This window comes from Eurosta solidaginis, unplaced genomic scaffold (genome assembly GCF_040869045.1).
Source record: "Eurosta solidaginis isolate ZX-2024a unplaced genomic scaffold, ASM4086904v1 ctg00000151.1, whole genome shotgun sequence".
NCBI classification, from domain to species: Eukaryota; Metazoa; Arthropoda; class Insecta; order Diptera; family Tephritidae; genus Eurosta; species Eurosta solidaginis.
The window spans coordinates 582,641-599,320 of record NW_027136891.1 but is presented as its reverse complement, the minus strand read 5'-3'; the positions used below and the strand labels follow the sequence as shown (position 1 = coordinate 599,320).

General features: G+C 36.6%; 1 long non-coding RNA gene across 1 annotated transcript in view; it reads left to right on the top strand.

The window, feature by feature from the left end:
• The window catches only part of LOC137235671 (uncharacterized), a 177,264-nt gene extending 163,238 nt beyond the window's left edge, over positions 1-14,026 (top strand). The window contains exon 3 of the long non-coding RNA XR_010948016.1: positions 13,846-14,026. This is a non-coding gene — a long non-coding RNA (uncharacterized lncRNA). The remainder of the gene's footprint in view (positions 1-13,845) is intronic.
• Positions 14,027-16,680: the final 2,654 nt, after the last annotated feature.

The window sequence follows — 16,680 nt, the reverse complement described above, 5'->3', positions numbered from 1 at the left end:
AGTTATTTTGCGCGAAGAAACAGCTGATTACGTGACAGGGTTACAATTTTTGTTGTTTTCAAGTCATGCAGGGGGGTACTGAAAATTTTAAGTGGCTACAATTTCACAGGGCGAAGTGAGAATCTTAAAAGTGGTTGCCCCTGAAAGTGGCGACTTTTTCGTGTACAAAAGAAATCACCATTAGTAATTCAATAAAATTTCTGGATTTTTCGCAGAAACAGTACAATGGTTGCAAATTACCTTCGGAAATAGTGCATTGGTAAAGATCAGGCTGATCTATTCAATGCATTTTTATGGATGATGTAATATGAAAATCGAGTTCTACTTAAATTCTAAATATTTTCATATTAGATGATATTTGTCAACATATTTACAATTTCCATTGTCACTGCAATATGCGTCGTTAGCACAACTGGGTATACACATGTGTATAGAAACCAATAAGTACTCAATTTCAGACACATACTTTACTATGTGTTTCAAAAACATATACCATGATGCACATATGACTTGCTTACATAGGACTTACGCTATCATCTTCAGCATGTTTATCTTAACAATTATTCGGAGTGCAAGCTCTAATAATCACATTTATTCTTATCGCTTTTATGAATCACATGCGAGTTGTATACATATGAACCTACCTCATATGTTTCGTATATGAGTCGAAAGGGTAGTACATAATTACATACATACAATACAATTTCGTTTTGTGGAAACAAACAAAGTATTCACAATGTATGCCACAAAAATGCCCAGTTCATTCATAACTGTGATATATTGCACCTAATTTCAAGCACATTTAAAACATAGCCAAAGTTGGAATAATGTGTATGGGAGGAGATGTGCGTGTTGTTAACTTTTAGCAAATTCGCCAAAAATAATGCTGAGTCTACATCTGGGCGTTGTTGCCGCTTTTTCTGTTTCACGTACGCAGCTGCACCGTTGGCGTTGGATGAAGCTGTTTTTGTATTAACTCAGGGCTATACCAAAGTTACCCTCCAAATGTTTCAGCCTTGGATTGTTTGTTTGTTTTTCTTGCAATATTTATTGATTTATTTTTTTTTTTTTTTTTTTTTTGTTAATACTTAGAAATTTATGACAGATTTCTTTCAGCGCTCATAAAATATTTTTTTGTTGTTAAAATGTGTTAACATGTTGGTGTACGTAAGTAAAAAAAAAGGCGTTACTGGCGTAAATCAGCTGATGCATATGATATCAATCGTAGCAAAAATTACGAAATATGATCCGTGAGCCTAATGGAAGTCAGTGCTAAATGAATAAGAAAAATGCTTAATAAAAAGTGATGAGATGCTGTTGTGAGTTGTAGAGGTAATTTTCCAAATACTTTATATACACTGAGAAAAAAATTCTCAAAAGTAAGACAGTTCGAATGATTTTTCTATATATAAATACATATTTTCCTCAATTAAATAAATTAATCATGAAGAAAATTTGTTTGTATGTAAAAACATTAGCTTGCTTTGAGAAAAAGTTCCAGTACTTAAAATAATATCCGGTTAAAAACTAATTTTGAAGACATTTTTTTTATTTAAATTGGACTCATCTCATTGAGTTTTTAGATAGCTTAAAGAAACCTTTCATGCATTTTGTAACTGAAACTATGTAAGCCCATGCCAAAAACGTTTTCCGAACAATTCTAAAATTTGCGAAAGTTTTGCAACAATTTCGAGCTTTTATCTATCTAATTTCAACAATTAAATTCTTCTTTCATGACTCTTCTAACTGAATCTACGCAAACTTACCTCGAATCTTTTTTCGAAAAAATTTAAAAAAAAATTTCGAACTTTTTATTTAGTGTTTCTTGAATTTTAGCCTAATACGTATTTTGAAATTCGAATTGATTTTTGGAAATTTTTTTTCCGAAGCACGTTTTATATTTTCGTCGCACGATTGAAACAACCACCGAAATTTGTTCCGGTAATTCTTATACAACCCTACCGAGATGGTTACGTCTTTTCCTTGAAAAAATAATATTAGTAAAGCATAAAGTAACATGAGGACTTCACATCGACATCCCCAAGCAACCATCCCAGCTGGTATTGTACAAAAGTCTGTGCCGCGCCGGATGGACTCCCAAAGGCATTGAGAAATGTTCCTTAGTGCATCCTAGTAGAACGCTGAGCATTTCGCATCAGCAGCCACCCAGAAAGATCGTGAAAAATGTGGTGTCATTTCAGTATTTGCTAAGATGACATGAGATCACCAAAGAAAACTCCTCCAAAGCAGCAGTGAAACCCGGCGCCTAGTAATATGTTAGTGATGAAGTAGAGGCTAGTAAAAGTTTTGGAGTGCAGCCTGGTTATATATTTAACATTACATAGAATGCGTACTTGGTGCTTTGCGGAGGGCTAAACTGATTCCAATCAAAGTCCATCGTTGCACACTTTCTAGCTGTATGACATTAAAAGCAGTGCCTAGTGAGTTACAGCAGACCAACACTATATAATAGATGATCGTCTTGATCACTATGTTGTACTGTCAATGCGTCATCCTCGGATAGAGCCCTAGGGCTTTGCAATGGCACCTCTGCAGTAGTACAAGGCGACGGGATACTACCAAAGCTAACCAATGGAGGGTGGTTAGAATAAAGAGATGTTTCACCTCCTAGAAAATAGAGCTAGCTCAGTTTTCTAGGATTTACAGCTTGTTCGTACGAGCCAGACCACATAACCACCGTACTATGGTATTCTTGTCAAAGGTCCTATTGGATGTCGAGGAAATTCCCACCCTGACAAGGAATAACGGACAAACGCGTACTCCTTCTCATCCTTCGCATGACCACTCCTTTTTCAGTCCTGCCGTCCAGAATTGTATATTGCCGAAAACTTTCTGAAATTATTCCTATCCTGTTAAAACATTTTTACATCGCTGTCGGTAGGATATTATTAAAAGCTCCTTCGATGCCAAGAAAGGGACCCAGAAACCACTCTATGTACTCAAGCCAACCTTTAATTTGTGTGGCAACCGAATGGAGGGCTGTTTCAGTATATTTGCCTACATGACAGTATCACAGCTTAGATTGAAAGGGTGAAGTGTAAAATAGCATCCCTAACTGCAGTAGTTATGTTAGGTTAGGTGGTAGGTGCCCTGATAAGGATAGCTCACTTGGACAACACGGAGGTCCGTTGTGATACCACATACACTAAAAATAACGGTGACTTAGATCTAGCTACTTAGAGAATCGTTGGGCAGCAAGGATAAAGCTCCGAATGATACCGATCTCTTTGGATAAATCCTCGGGAGATCCAAGTGAGTCGCCGAAGTACTTTCGCCTAGTTCTGGCAAAAGCTGGGCAATCAAGCATAAAGTGATTTGGTGATTCCACCTAATCATCCTCCAGCTGCAGCAGAATTGAGTTTCCAGTATATTGAGAGGTACCACATGGATATCCATGGAACAGTGCCCTGTCAAAACCCCAATGACAATTGATAGATGAGCCTTAGTGAACCCAATTATTTCAGCAAACCTTCTGCCATCCACTTTCGGCCAGAAATATCTTGCTACCCTGCAAGACGTGGTGTCTGCCCAACGTTTGCTGAGCTGATCGAGGCCCAGCTATGGAGGAGCAATCCACAGGTGGCCAGCGGAATCCCGAAATCCCTACAGCCATATTAATCTGGTTCAGTGGTACCACTGCGGACTAAGAGATCCGTTTGACAGTTACCCAGGACGTAGATAAACTGAATTATAAAATAGTTCGATGCAATCGCAAGTGAGGTCAGGCAGTTCCAGACCACCCTCGATCCCACTGTAGTTGAGCTCAAGGCCTTTATAGCCGCAGTACCACCTAACAGCAATGCTATCCCCTTTTTTATTGGCGTTAGGTGGACCAGTGTGAGTTTACATTACTTTTAGGATCGAATACAATGTAAAATTCTAAAACTGTGATGAACAATAAAATTCAATTGATGCGGCCAAAGTAAAAAGTTAAAACGCAATTTTTGCTGAAAGTTATCAACTAACAAGGTTTTCTTTAAAGTTCATCAGTAATTTCAACACAGATAAAAATATTTGAGAGAATATAATTGAGCTTAAGACAGAAAGTTGAGCTGAGGACAAAATCATTAAAAAAGTTATTTAATGAAGTAGAAAAAACAGAAAAAAATCGCTAGAATAATTAATTTTCAATGATTAAAAAGTGCAATACCATATCATATATGTACTACCTATGTATGTATGTATGTCTGCATGCATTAATTTTTCAATGAGCTTTTGCTACAAATACTTGCCACAGACGCCACCGAAAAGCAGCAGCAAATGTATTAAATTCCACACGCTACTAACACAAATTATTCGCTAACTCTGAAACGAAGTAACTAGGCTTTCTCTAGCAAACAAAAAAAAGCAAAAAAAGACAGATTAAAATAAATATAAAATACACATATTTTAACCTTTTCCAACACAGCAACTCTGTATTAATTTATTCCATGTTGCAAACTTTGTTGTAGTTCGCTGGTGTCATTTTGTTATTCGCAGGTCTTATCTTTCTTTCATTTTAAAAAATTTACTCAGCAAATTGAATGCAACTTCATTTGGGCGCCTATGCAATGTAATAACTATCAACACGCACACAGGCATTCCTACATATGCAGGACTTACAATTGACACGCTAACAAAGTTTTACCTTTATTTCTCTTTTTTTGCAATTGCATGAATGGGCACAATAAAAGCGCCAGCATCAGTTGAAAGTGCACAAATCATTAAACCAATTCTATGGCAGTGGAGTTAACACAGATTTTTATGTGAATAAGTTTGTAATGTGAAGCTTAACTAATGACGAGATTTCAATGCGCAGTTAGATGACACAAACTCAAAGTGAATAGAGTTCTAGTGATGTCTTATGCAAAAACATTTGGACTAGGGATTCAAACTTTTGTGATTCCGGAAATTTTGGGATTTCAGTTAGTGATTTCGGGATACTGGCATCAATCCAGGAACATGGTACGCTCTCGGAATTAGTTTTCAGAGCGCCTCATCTTCTGCAAAAGTTAGCTCAGATGGACCGCTTTCACACGGTTATTAGTTAATAAAAATTCTATGAAATTTCGATAGCAAAGCGATAAATTTTAAATAAAAAGTAATCGATTTATACTTTTTGATAGCTTATGTATAACTCTTCGATAAAGATTCCATACATTTTTGGTAAATGTCCATAAAGATATGATAAAAAATCGATAATTTTTGGTAAGAAATCGATATATATTAGATACCTTTTAAATGTACCTTTTATCGTTTAGAGACTATTTCGAAATTGTCTTCGGAATTATGGCGAAAAATTTTAGAACAAATTTCTAACTAGGTCAACACTTTTTAAAACCATATCGGCAATATTTTAGGGTCCTTTCGGCGTAGTTTCGAGACTACTAGAGAAGAACTTCGTCGGTATGATAGGGACAAAAAAACAATATTGACTAGCTATCACTTTCTTATCGAAATTTCATCGTTTTTTTTATCGATAAAAATATTATCGACAAGTTATCGGCCAGCTATCGTATTGTTTTTTGTCCGTTTGTTTTCGATGAGTTATCGATTTTTTTTTTTTCGGTATGTAACCGAGAATATACCGCGCTGTTTAATTCTGCTTTTAACTCGCAAAAAGTCGATTACCTTATATTGTGCTCAGTTCGCTCTTAGATTTAACAAATTTTGAGCGACACTGATAAGGCCATAGCAGATTTTCGAGCTGCAGTTTGGGCGATAAAAGGCAGGCTGAACTGCCGTAACAGACTCGGGTAGCTGCATTGCTTTTGGTGTGGATTGAATAGAGCACACTTGAGTTGAAATCTTGCTCTCATCCCACCATATTGGGTATTCAAGTTGATGCTATTTACCAGTAAGCACAAGCGTAACACGTTTTAAACGCCTGTTGTAGGTCGACATTATCACCCCTGTAGGAACTTGCTTTTAATATTGAAAACTGTGCCGCAGTGGCTGCAGGTATTGAGGGAGAAATATGCTCCACCTACTCGATTAAACGGCCAGTCTCAGTGAGCAAATGTGACAGCCAAGTAAAATGTTTATCAACTTTCTGTTTTGCGCCAAGCTTCCTGAGAGCACGTATTCCTTGTTACGCCAGATGCATTCCTTTTCTATTCTGGCATTAAAGTCGTCAATCATGATTTTGATTTAATGGCGACTATCTCCGTTTGTATTTCTTCTTTTAGATGAAGTCCTTATCCCTGTCTTCCGCACCATCTATTGGTGCATAAGTGAAAACGTGTGTTGTGGAGAAATGCTCTGCTTGATTCGTATCGCTGCAAGGATATCAAGCACAGCTTTAAATGACAGCGCCACCAAAAGCCTTTTTGCAGCCAAAAATTGCGTTTCCGTCCGTACGGCCGCGGTACTCATCGTCGCACGACCTTATTGTCCCCCTGTCTTATCTCATTTATTGAGTTTCCTAAATGGCATTAATTTCAGCATTCGCACTCACTAGGACAACAATCAGTAGGGCTGCAATTTCTCGTCAAGAGTGCGGACGTTCCGAGAAACGTACCCACAAATCATAGTCCTTAAAACGTATGCCGTTGTTGCCTAGTTATTTCATTGGTAAAGGCTTTTATGTGATACACCCCAAGCCCAGCTCATAGTATTTAGATCTTAGCCACCTTTCGCTATGGGCATAACTCCCTCCCTCCCCCCAAATTCTAAGCTTGATTTCTGTGCCGCTACCTGTAATATCCAAAAGATCATCTTCTGTGCAAAAAATTGCAACTCGTATGTGTTGTCTTGCCCTGTCTTGTCTTCTCTTAAGAACAAGCTTCCTTTGTTTCATACCTGCAAAAAAAAGGCTAAACATTTTTCAGCGAAAGTGGGTCATTTGGCCATTTATATAATCTGTTTGCTGGTGAAATCTTTTCGCCACCCAATGAGAATCAAATGCACCCACAACTGCTCAAGTGGCGTTCAGTCACAACAACTCCGGAATCGTTATTAGTAACGAATTGCCAGTTATTTGCATACAAAAATATGCACAAATGCACTACTGTCTACATTTTTATGTTATTTTCTTTGTACTTTCGAAGTAGGTGAAAGGGCGATTAAGTGTTTGTTGTTGTTGTTTTCTTAGAATTCGCTTGCGATTTGACCTATTTTTTTTTTTAAGTGGTTAATTAACTTTCTGATATTATTTTCTTTCAAGTGTTGTTTCGTACCAGCGAAAAGTGAAGAAAAAGTAATAAAACAAAATAGTAGTAACAAATGTTGTTGGCAGATTTATTTGCAGCGCAATGATGTAGGGTTTATACCGTACACACATACATGTGTATGTACATATATACTAGGTTTGCACGTAAAAGTTCTAAGCTCACGCGCTCAAGCCAAAATTAAATCCAAACATTTGGTGTTTACTTCTTCGCATAAACAGCGAATTTACTAACTTATATTACGTGAATGTTTTATGTAAATTTGACAGTGCAGTAGGGTGGTTCTGATAGAAGACGTACGAAAGATTTTGAGTGCGTGGTAGAGTTGATATGAGCCAAATAAGATATCGAAAAAAGGAAGAATAAATAAAAGAGCAGGAAGAAAGCTAAGGAAATGAAAATATGCGTCTCAAAAAAATATCTGGTGGTGATTCTAGACGAAAAGCTCACCTTCTCGGAGCGCATTCGAAAGGCGGGCAAAAGAGCTGCGCTTACTAGGAGTAGATTAATAGCAAACGCAGATAGGCCCAAAGTACAATGAAGCCGCTTACATGAGCCTCCCTTTTGTACTCTCATACGGTGCTAAAATGTATACACATTCGACGAAATGTCGGAAGAAATCGAACCGCCCTCAGCTCGGTTCAACTTACCAGCTTACCCTTCGGTCTCTGCAGAAGTTGTCATAATAGTTGTGGGAGCCATACCGATATATCTTCCCATTTAAAAGAGTGAAGCAATATTCGGCACCGGAAAAGGTGCGAGAATAATGGATCCAACGCTGGCAACAGCAGTGCAGCAGCAGTAAAGTGTAAAGTGCAGGAAAGTGGACAAGGAAACTCATTCCCAAACTGAACCCGTGGTTGAGTTGAACACACGGAGAGGTCGACTTCGGTCGACGCAATTTTAAACCAGACACGGCTATTTTCTCCGCACGTTTTGCAAAAAATAAGACGAAATGCAACCATACCTTTTTCGAATGCTAGCACTTCGCCTAACAGCAAGGGAGGCTAGTAGAACAGATATTTAACGACCTATCACCGCACAGTATCATCATTAATATGACCAACCGAATTTACAGATGGGATACGGTTAACACATATGTAATGCATATGTTTCCTATGAAGCAAAACGATTGTTACGTCGGCAATCAGCGTGAGAAATGCTTAGTGCGCTCGCAGGTGCGGAAATTGCGCGGCTCGTGGAAGGTTAGGCTTTGGTGGGTAGCTATTCAAGGAAGAAAGGAGTTCAACAGTCGGTGAGTCTAGCAGTGAGACTTAAAATATCTCTATGAGTGCATAAATCTTTTTGTTCTTCCACGGCATTAAAAAAGATTGAAAAGTCAAGTCAAGTCAATTTAAGTCAACTTATGTAAAGTCAAGTCAAAGGACAATTCAAGTTAAGTTAAGTTAATACAAGTCAAGTTAAGTCAAACCAAATGAAATAATGTCATGTCCAATCAAGTGAAGTCAAGTCAAATCAAATCCTTTCAAGTAAAGTCAAGTTAAGGCAAATCAAATCAAATTAAATAAGGGTGAGTCAAGTCAAGTCACTTCAAGTCCAATTGCGTAAAGTCAAATCAAATGGAGTCATATCAAATCAAGTTAAATTCAGTTTATTAAAGTTAAGTTAATTTAAACATACAAAAATCTCATTAACTGAATAAGTTGTGTGCGTTTCTCTATTTTCATTAACGTCTATTTCCATGATGGGACGGGTTTGGGGCATAGATCCTTAGAGCAGCGAATACCATAACATCAGCTGCATTTTTATCAAAATTCTGCAATTAAAGTCTGTTTTCTTTACTTTTGATAATTAAGGAAAAAAATCCATACATTTTTTAACTGAAACAATGAAAAATAAATCACATCCACGTTTTCAAAAAAATTCGAAGAATTTTACAAAATATTAGTATTTTTTTTTAAAGCTTTCTGAATTTTTTTAGTATGCAGGTTTATTGCTCAACCAACAAAGAAAAAGTTATATGTCTCTCAAATTTTATATTAAATCTTGACAATTAAAGCATTTTTCAGAGTTTATGCCATACAAAAATAAATCTCTACGCACTTCATATGGAACAAAATATAAAACACCTTTCGGGATAAAAAATTGTTAAAAAACATCACGAATTTTCAGTTTCAGTTACAGAGTTTATGGAATTCGTTTCTAGAGTGGCAGAAAATTAGAAAAGATGAGTTTAATTTAAAAAATTAAAATACTAATAGCAGTAGTTGCTGCAAGCAGGTTCCCTCATATATATTTAAATTCATATTGAGGTCATTATTCAATGTTCACACTACCCTTCGAAGACACACCTCAACCAATGCATCACCAGTGATATTACCATTTGAAGGGATAAGTATATAAAAACTCATTAATTTAATTCTTATGAGCCACCCCAATGTACATAGTATGTATGTGCATGTAAAAACTCATGTTGCAAGTGGCGAGCGTGCACCAATACTTAAGTGTGGCATGCACCAGTTAGCGCCATTGCGAACGCTAGAACTAACTTTTCTAGGCAAATTAAAACAAATAGCAACATACTTATACAACTAGAAACATAGTTATGTATAATCTTACATATAAACATACCTCTATTCCATATCAAGAAATGGCCAACTTGCTCACATAAACAACGACTTGTGAAAATCTCAAGCTAACAATTGTTTGTGAATTTTTCTCACGCCGTGAATTTGCACACGAAAAAAAACAAAAAAAGGAAAAGCGTAGTAATAAAGAATACTAAAATGTCACGCAAAATTATTACAATTATTTGCTTAGCTAACGAGGGCGCGATATACATAAGTGCTAAATTATTATAATACGTATTTTAGTATCTTTGAAACAAAAGAAATTGTTGCTTTTTTCCTTTGTGGAACTAACACAAATGATCAAATCTTGCGCTAAGTGGGCAGTAATTTAATTTAACTGTAATGATGTAAGATATATAAATCTAAAACTTTAATTTTGTTACATTTGAAATTTTGCGATTATACATAATACAAATTGCCCAAACATACATACAAAATTGAGTACATTGTACATAAAATATTGAAGCAACAAAAAGTCGATCATTTCTGGGTTGGGTGAGAATAGCTTTTTACAGTTCTGCTACATATTTAGCAGTCAAGCAGATTTTTTACTCAGCGTGCTTTGCACACAGATTATACTAATTTTGATTGGATAACGGTTGGTTGTACAGGTATAAAGGAATCGAGATAGATATAGACTTCCATAAATCAAAATCATCAGTATCGAAAAAAAATTTGTTTCAGCCATGTCCGTCCGTCCGTCTGCCGTTAACACGATAACTTGTATAACTATTGAGATATCTTCACCAAATTTGGTACACGAGCTTATCTGGACCCAGAATAGATTGGTATTGAAAATGAGCGAAATCCGATGATAACCACGCCCACTTTTTATATATAACATTTTGAAAAACACAAAAAACCTGATTATTTAGTAAATAATACACCTAGAATGTTGAAATTTGACATGTGGACTGATATTGAGACTCTTGACAAATATTTGAAAAAAAAAAAAAAATTTTAAATGGACGTGGCACCGCCCACTTGTGAAAAAATCTATTTTACAAATATTATTAATCATAAATCATAAATCGTTAAACCTATCGTAACAAAATTCGGCAGAGAGGTTGCCTTTACTATAAGGAACGCTTTGCCGAAAAATTAACGAAATCGGTTATGGACCACGCCCACTTTTATATAAAGGATTTTTAAAAGGGTGGTGGATGAATAAAATAAGTTATATCTTTTCAAAAAAGAGCTTTCTAACAGTGTTGTTTCATTCCCCAAGTGGATTTATAACAGTAATTAGGAAAAACATCAAATTTAAAAAAACTTGCCTGTACCGCCCCTTTTATGACTAAGCAATTTTCAATGTTTCGGGAGCCATAACTCGAAGAAAAATTTACATATCGTAACAAAATTGGGTACACATATTTTCCTTATAGCAGAAAATATTTCTAGTAAAAATGGGCGGGATCGGTCAAAGACCGCGGCAACATGGATATAAAACAAGTTTAAAAGGTTTAAAAGGGTCGTAGACTAGAATAATAACCTACAACTTAGCAGCACAACGTTTTTTTTGTAATCAATTTCACTTATCAAGTTTTGTTGTAAGAGGCAATGGGGAGAAATTCTTTTTAAACGGGCGGTGCCACGTGTTATGTGAAAAGTAATTTATCTGATATGAAATGTACAATTGAAGCTCACGCTGGGTATATAATGGTCGGTTACACCCGAACTTAGACACCTGTACTTGTTTATTTTTTTTTTCTATTCACACATGTGTATGTTCTTATAACTTTAATCTACTCACGCTCATGTTATTCTGTTTTGACATTTCAAGTGTATTGTGGGTTTGGCCAAATAATGATTTTTTAGTTTAGATTTTAAGTATTTGCCATTGAAAAAAATATTTGTACGGTAATGAATTTATTTTTTTTTTTTCGTGGAAGGAGGAAATGCTTTATTCACTGAACTGGCTATTTAAGTCTCAGTGCAAGACTCTCCGAGTGTAGGACTCCCTTCTTCTGTGAAGGGGTACCCACTGAAACCTAACCCCCCCACGGCCTGCGCAAATCTCTGTACCTGGAACCGCGTTTAGCATAACTTCGGGTACGGTTGCGCGCTACGTGAGCTCCATGGCTACTCTAACGCTAATGGGCTAGGCATCCGTCTTCTCGTTTACTGATAAGTATACGCCTCACATACAGTGCAGTCCGTATCCCATCTGTCTTTTCGGCAGGTCATGTTATTGATGACACTGTCCGGGGATAGGTCGCCAAGTATCTCCTCTAACATCCTTCGTTGATCGAAAAAGTGACTGCATTCGAACAAGGTGTCAGGTACTTCATATTTTTTCCCACAGTACAGGTAGCAGAAATTATCAACCTTGCCCATTCTGTACAGGTATTTGTAGAAATAGCCGTGTCTGGTTAGAAACTGAATCAGTTAAAAGCTACCTCTCCATGTTGTAGATTGAGTTCGGGGATTAGTTCCCTGGTCCACTTTCCTACGGTGCTGTAGCTCCACTATTCTTACTAGCGTTGAATTGATTATTCTCGCGCCTACATGGTAACAGCAGCTCTACTCGCTTGAGATCTGTTGTAGCATATTTCTTTTCTTTCCTATGCAAAAAGATATAACGTTTTATATCTCGCAACGACCACGACAGCTTCAGCCGAGACCGTGCGGTAAGCCGGAGCTATTCGCAGCGCCCCTCTGCGTTGAACTGTGGTGAAGGCGATACGGTTCCTCCGGTATTTTATTGCGTTTACCCTGATTTCTGCTCCGTATAAGAGTATAGAATCCGAAGCTGGTGCAAGCAGTTTCCTTGTGCATGGTTTTGGAACACCTGTGTTTGCCATTAATCTACTCAAATTCCATATTGTGCATGCAGCTCTTTCGCAGGCTCCACGCATGTGATCCAAGAAGATCGCAGACATTTCGTTGAGGTAAGTGTTTCTGTTGGCTGGTCTCCAACCGTCATATACCTGTTATTTGGAATCCGTCTCTTTGGGAAGATGACGATCTCCGTTTTTGCTGTTGCTAGCTGGAGACCCGTGATCAGCCGTCCACCTAATTACAATACGTATGACCTGGCTTAACTTGAGCTGTGCCTGCTCGCAGCTTTGTGCTGCTACGTCGTCTACAAAAGCAACGAGAAAGGTGCTTTCGGCATGTCCAATCGAAGAAGACTGTCGTAAGTAATGAATAAAGCAAAATCATTTTATTTTTCTTATAAAGAAACTAGTTTTTGGAAGTATAGGGTGGGTCACAGATTTTTCAAATATTTAAATTCCGGATAGCCTAGGCGAACTGCGACGTTCTTTAGACTTGAACTATATTACGAATAATTTTACGATTTGGTAGTTTCATTTCTAAGCACAGATTAGTGCTCGTGGGAACATGTAATAGCTAATGATGGACCAACACATTTCCTCCTATATTTTTTTTCTGTTTCAAACCATTTCTGTAAGAAAAGAATCTAACTACAAAGTGGTAACAAAAAAGTCTCATATTATTTGATAAATAATTTTATTTGAAAATAGGTGACTATTTTTCTAAGGCGATGGCCCCAAAAAATCAGAGTTGGTTACTCTTTCATAACATTACAACAAAAAATAGTGAAATATGGTTACGCCTGTGGCAACGTTGCATGACTTGACAACTAGCTTGGTAGCTAACTTTCTTATAGTTGGCTAAATGTGTGCATATTCGGATGTTCCCGTTGTTTTTGCTAGCTGTTTTCTGCAGGGATGACAAAAGCTCAATACATATTGCTCAATAACTAAATTCATTGAAACCACTTCAGAATTCGGCTCGATACTGTATATACTAGGGTGGACATTGGACATTTTTTCTGGTCTCACACTTTCAAACGGTAATTTTATGGTCAAAACTATCACATATTAATTTTAAACCAGACTGTAGATGGTACACAGGTTGCGTATAGGGGCCAAAGATAAGAGATCTCGTGTAGTCGCAAAAAATTAAAACTTATTTAATCTCAAGTTAAATCATTGAGTTATAATTACTTAATAATACATAACCCTCTCTTTAAAAATTTGCATATTCACAAGTTACGAAAGATGTTCAATCATCTATATCAAAAATTATTTAATTATACATTTTTCTTTTATTTGCAGATAAAGGTCAACAAAGCAATTAATGAAAGGAGAAGCACAATGAAATCAAACGAATCAAATTAATTATAAAAAAACAATATTAAAGCTGAAGAGGCTAATTAAATTCTAAGCCATCAATCATATTACTTAGTTGAACTTGTTTGAATCAACTCAGAAAAAAAGGAAAAGTGATCAAAAATTTAATAATTTTATATTATGTGAGTGTGTAATAAAAAAAAGAGAAGATGTGTAAATATAAAGGTTTAGTAATCAAAGTCGTAAAGGTAGCAACAAAGTGACATTAATTTTTGATGTTAAATCTATTGTCAGCTTTTAATTGTGTTTGAGGTAGAAGCAGTTCGGCTAACATCAGCAAAATGAATTGCCTTTGTCGACCTTCGCGATTAATGTCCGTAAGGATCAATCTGCTGGACGAAACAGATTTCATACACGAAGTTAAGGTAGGTGTGAACACATTTTCATAAAATGTACTATATGCTATATTTAATACATTTAGATAAATACAAACCATTACAATATAGAACAAACATATAGAATATTCGGTAAAAAAGAAAGTCTCGAAATTCCAAACTGAATTGAAAAAAAAAACAAGTAAGGACGGTACTGTCTTCATGAATGGGGCTGAACAATAATATTATCCCGTTCGTAATCTTCAAATTATCGGATGTATAAGATAAGAAATATATACTTAAACGATTTTTTAGATAAATATAATATAAAAAATGGAAAAAAATCCCCCCTTATCTGAACGATCGGTTGTATGGGATATAACTATATATAGCTCCGATCAAAGTGATTTTTTCAGGATATCTTCTATGATATATTATAATATATATCAGGCGGGAATGACCAAAATCGTCTTATCTGAACGATCGGTTGTATGGGAGATATATGTTATAGTGGTTCGATCCTACCGGATCCGACAAATGTCTAATATAACACAAAAATACATCCTTGTGCCAAATTTCATTGAGATATCTCAAAATTTGAGGGACTAGTTTGCGTTCAAACAGACAGACGGGCGGACAGACGGACGGACGGACAGACGGACATGGCTATATCAAATCAGTTCGTCGCTCTGATCAATTCGGTATACTTAATGGTGAGTCCATCTTTTATATTTCTCAACGTTACAAACATCGGACCAAAATTAATATACAATTTCATGTTCATGAAAGGTATAAAAAATAGATGAGTATTATCTTAAAATTGTGTGAAAGCAAAGTGTGAAAAACAATTAAACAAATTTAACAACCAAAGATATGTAATCAAGAAAAAATCTAACAAATAAATTGGCGAGCCCTAAAAACCGTAAATGCGGTTTAATATCACAAATGTATATATGCATGTTCATAATACCAAAAATTTGTTGGTAGATTAGTGCGGGTGTGGCTGCATATACAAATGAAAACATGTGCTTGGTCAACAGCAAACTGAGCCCACAAAATCAAAATTGGAAATAAATCGAAATGCCAAACGCAAATCTGTAACAGTCCCACTAGCTTGTTAGCTGGCTTTGTCGTTTTACTGATTGTTTTCTTTACTGTTAATTCAATACACACATACATATAAAACGTGTACATACCCTGCAGGAAATTTTACGTGAAGTGCACCTGTGTGAATGAAATTTAAAAACCTGCCTTCACCGTCCTAAACTCATGACGCAGCAATGCACCTGGATCAAAGTCAGGTTTGAATAGCTCCTAGAACTCGCTTACCTTGGTCCCAATTGATATTGAGAGTGGACACACCATCACCTTGGTGACACTGCTAGAGAACCTCTTTAAATCTACAAGTCATGGCATCCGGTTGCAATGCAAATGCACATTCGAGTTAAACAATACTTCGCGCGGGCACAATAGGCCAATGGTCGCAGTGCGATCCTCAATTAATTAAATTTAGCCGTTTCCGCGGGGTTTTTTTTTGTACAAAAATGAATTTAAAGGAACAAAACCTGTTAGCAAAAAATCCAGACTCAGATTAAAACCAAATTCAGAATTGTCTGCCACAAACGAAACATTACAGATGTGCTTGCACTCCACCCTACCCTTATAACAATTTTCCTAACTAATAGACTATATCTTCTATTCTCCCAAATAACCTCTCGCCACATCATTGTCGGTAATCCAGGCAAAATGGAGCAGTAACATCATACTCTAATCCCTTCTTAGCCTGAAGAAGATATATCTCATATCCCCGCCAAGCCAAGAGGGGGTTCGCGGTTCAAAACTTGAAACGCATATATCGATACAATGCGACTTACCAGTGAGCATGCCAACAACATACATCTTTGTATAATAAGGATACTTCTGAGACTATGAACAGTTGTAACCTTTCGATACCATATGGTGTCTTCATATGTACCACAAGCTGCAAAAAGGCCATGATATACTGTACAAACGGCATGACGATTCAGGCCTTAGTCGCTGTTAACAATGCGGACAAAACTACGTTAAATAGTCAAAATTATCTCAATCATACACTTAAAGTCTGGGATGAAATTCATTCTCTACCTTTGCTAGAATCATATTCCTGATGCTAATCCCACCTATACGAAAAGCCGGTGATCGAGTCCACGAAAATCTGCCCTTAAGCAGAGTTGTCACGGTTTTGCTCACCCACGTGAGCAGCCCAGTAAGCCAATACACAATGACTCGCTGATGTATTCAAAATTAACTCGAGACTCCCTCTCTATCAACAAAAGAGATCGTCCGCTTAGGCACTGAAATTACGAAATTGTTCGAGTTGTCCAAGAAAATTGTACATCTTTATCTTTGAAATATATGGACCAGAGATGGATCCGTGCGAACAACCGCCAACCACTTCCATCTGCAC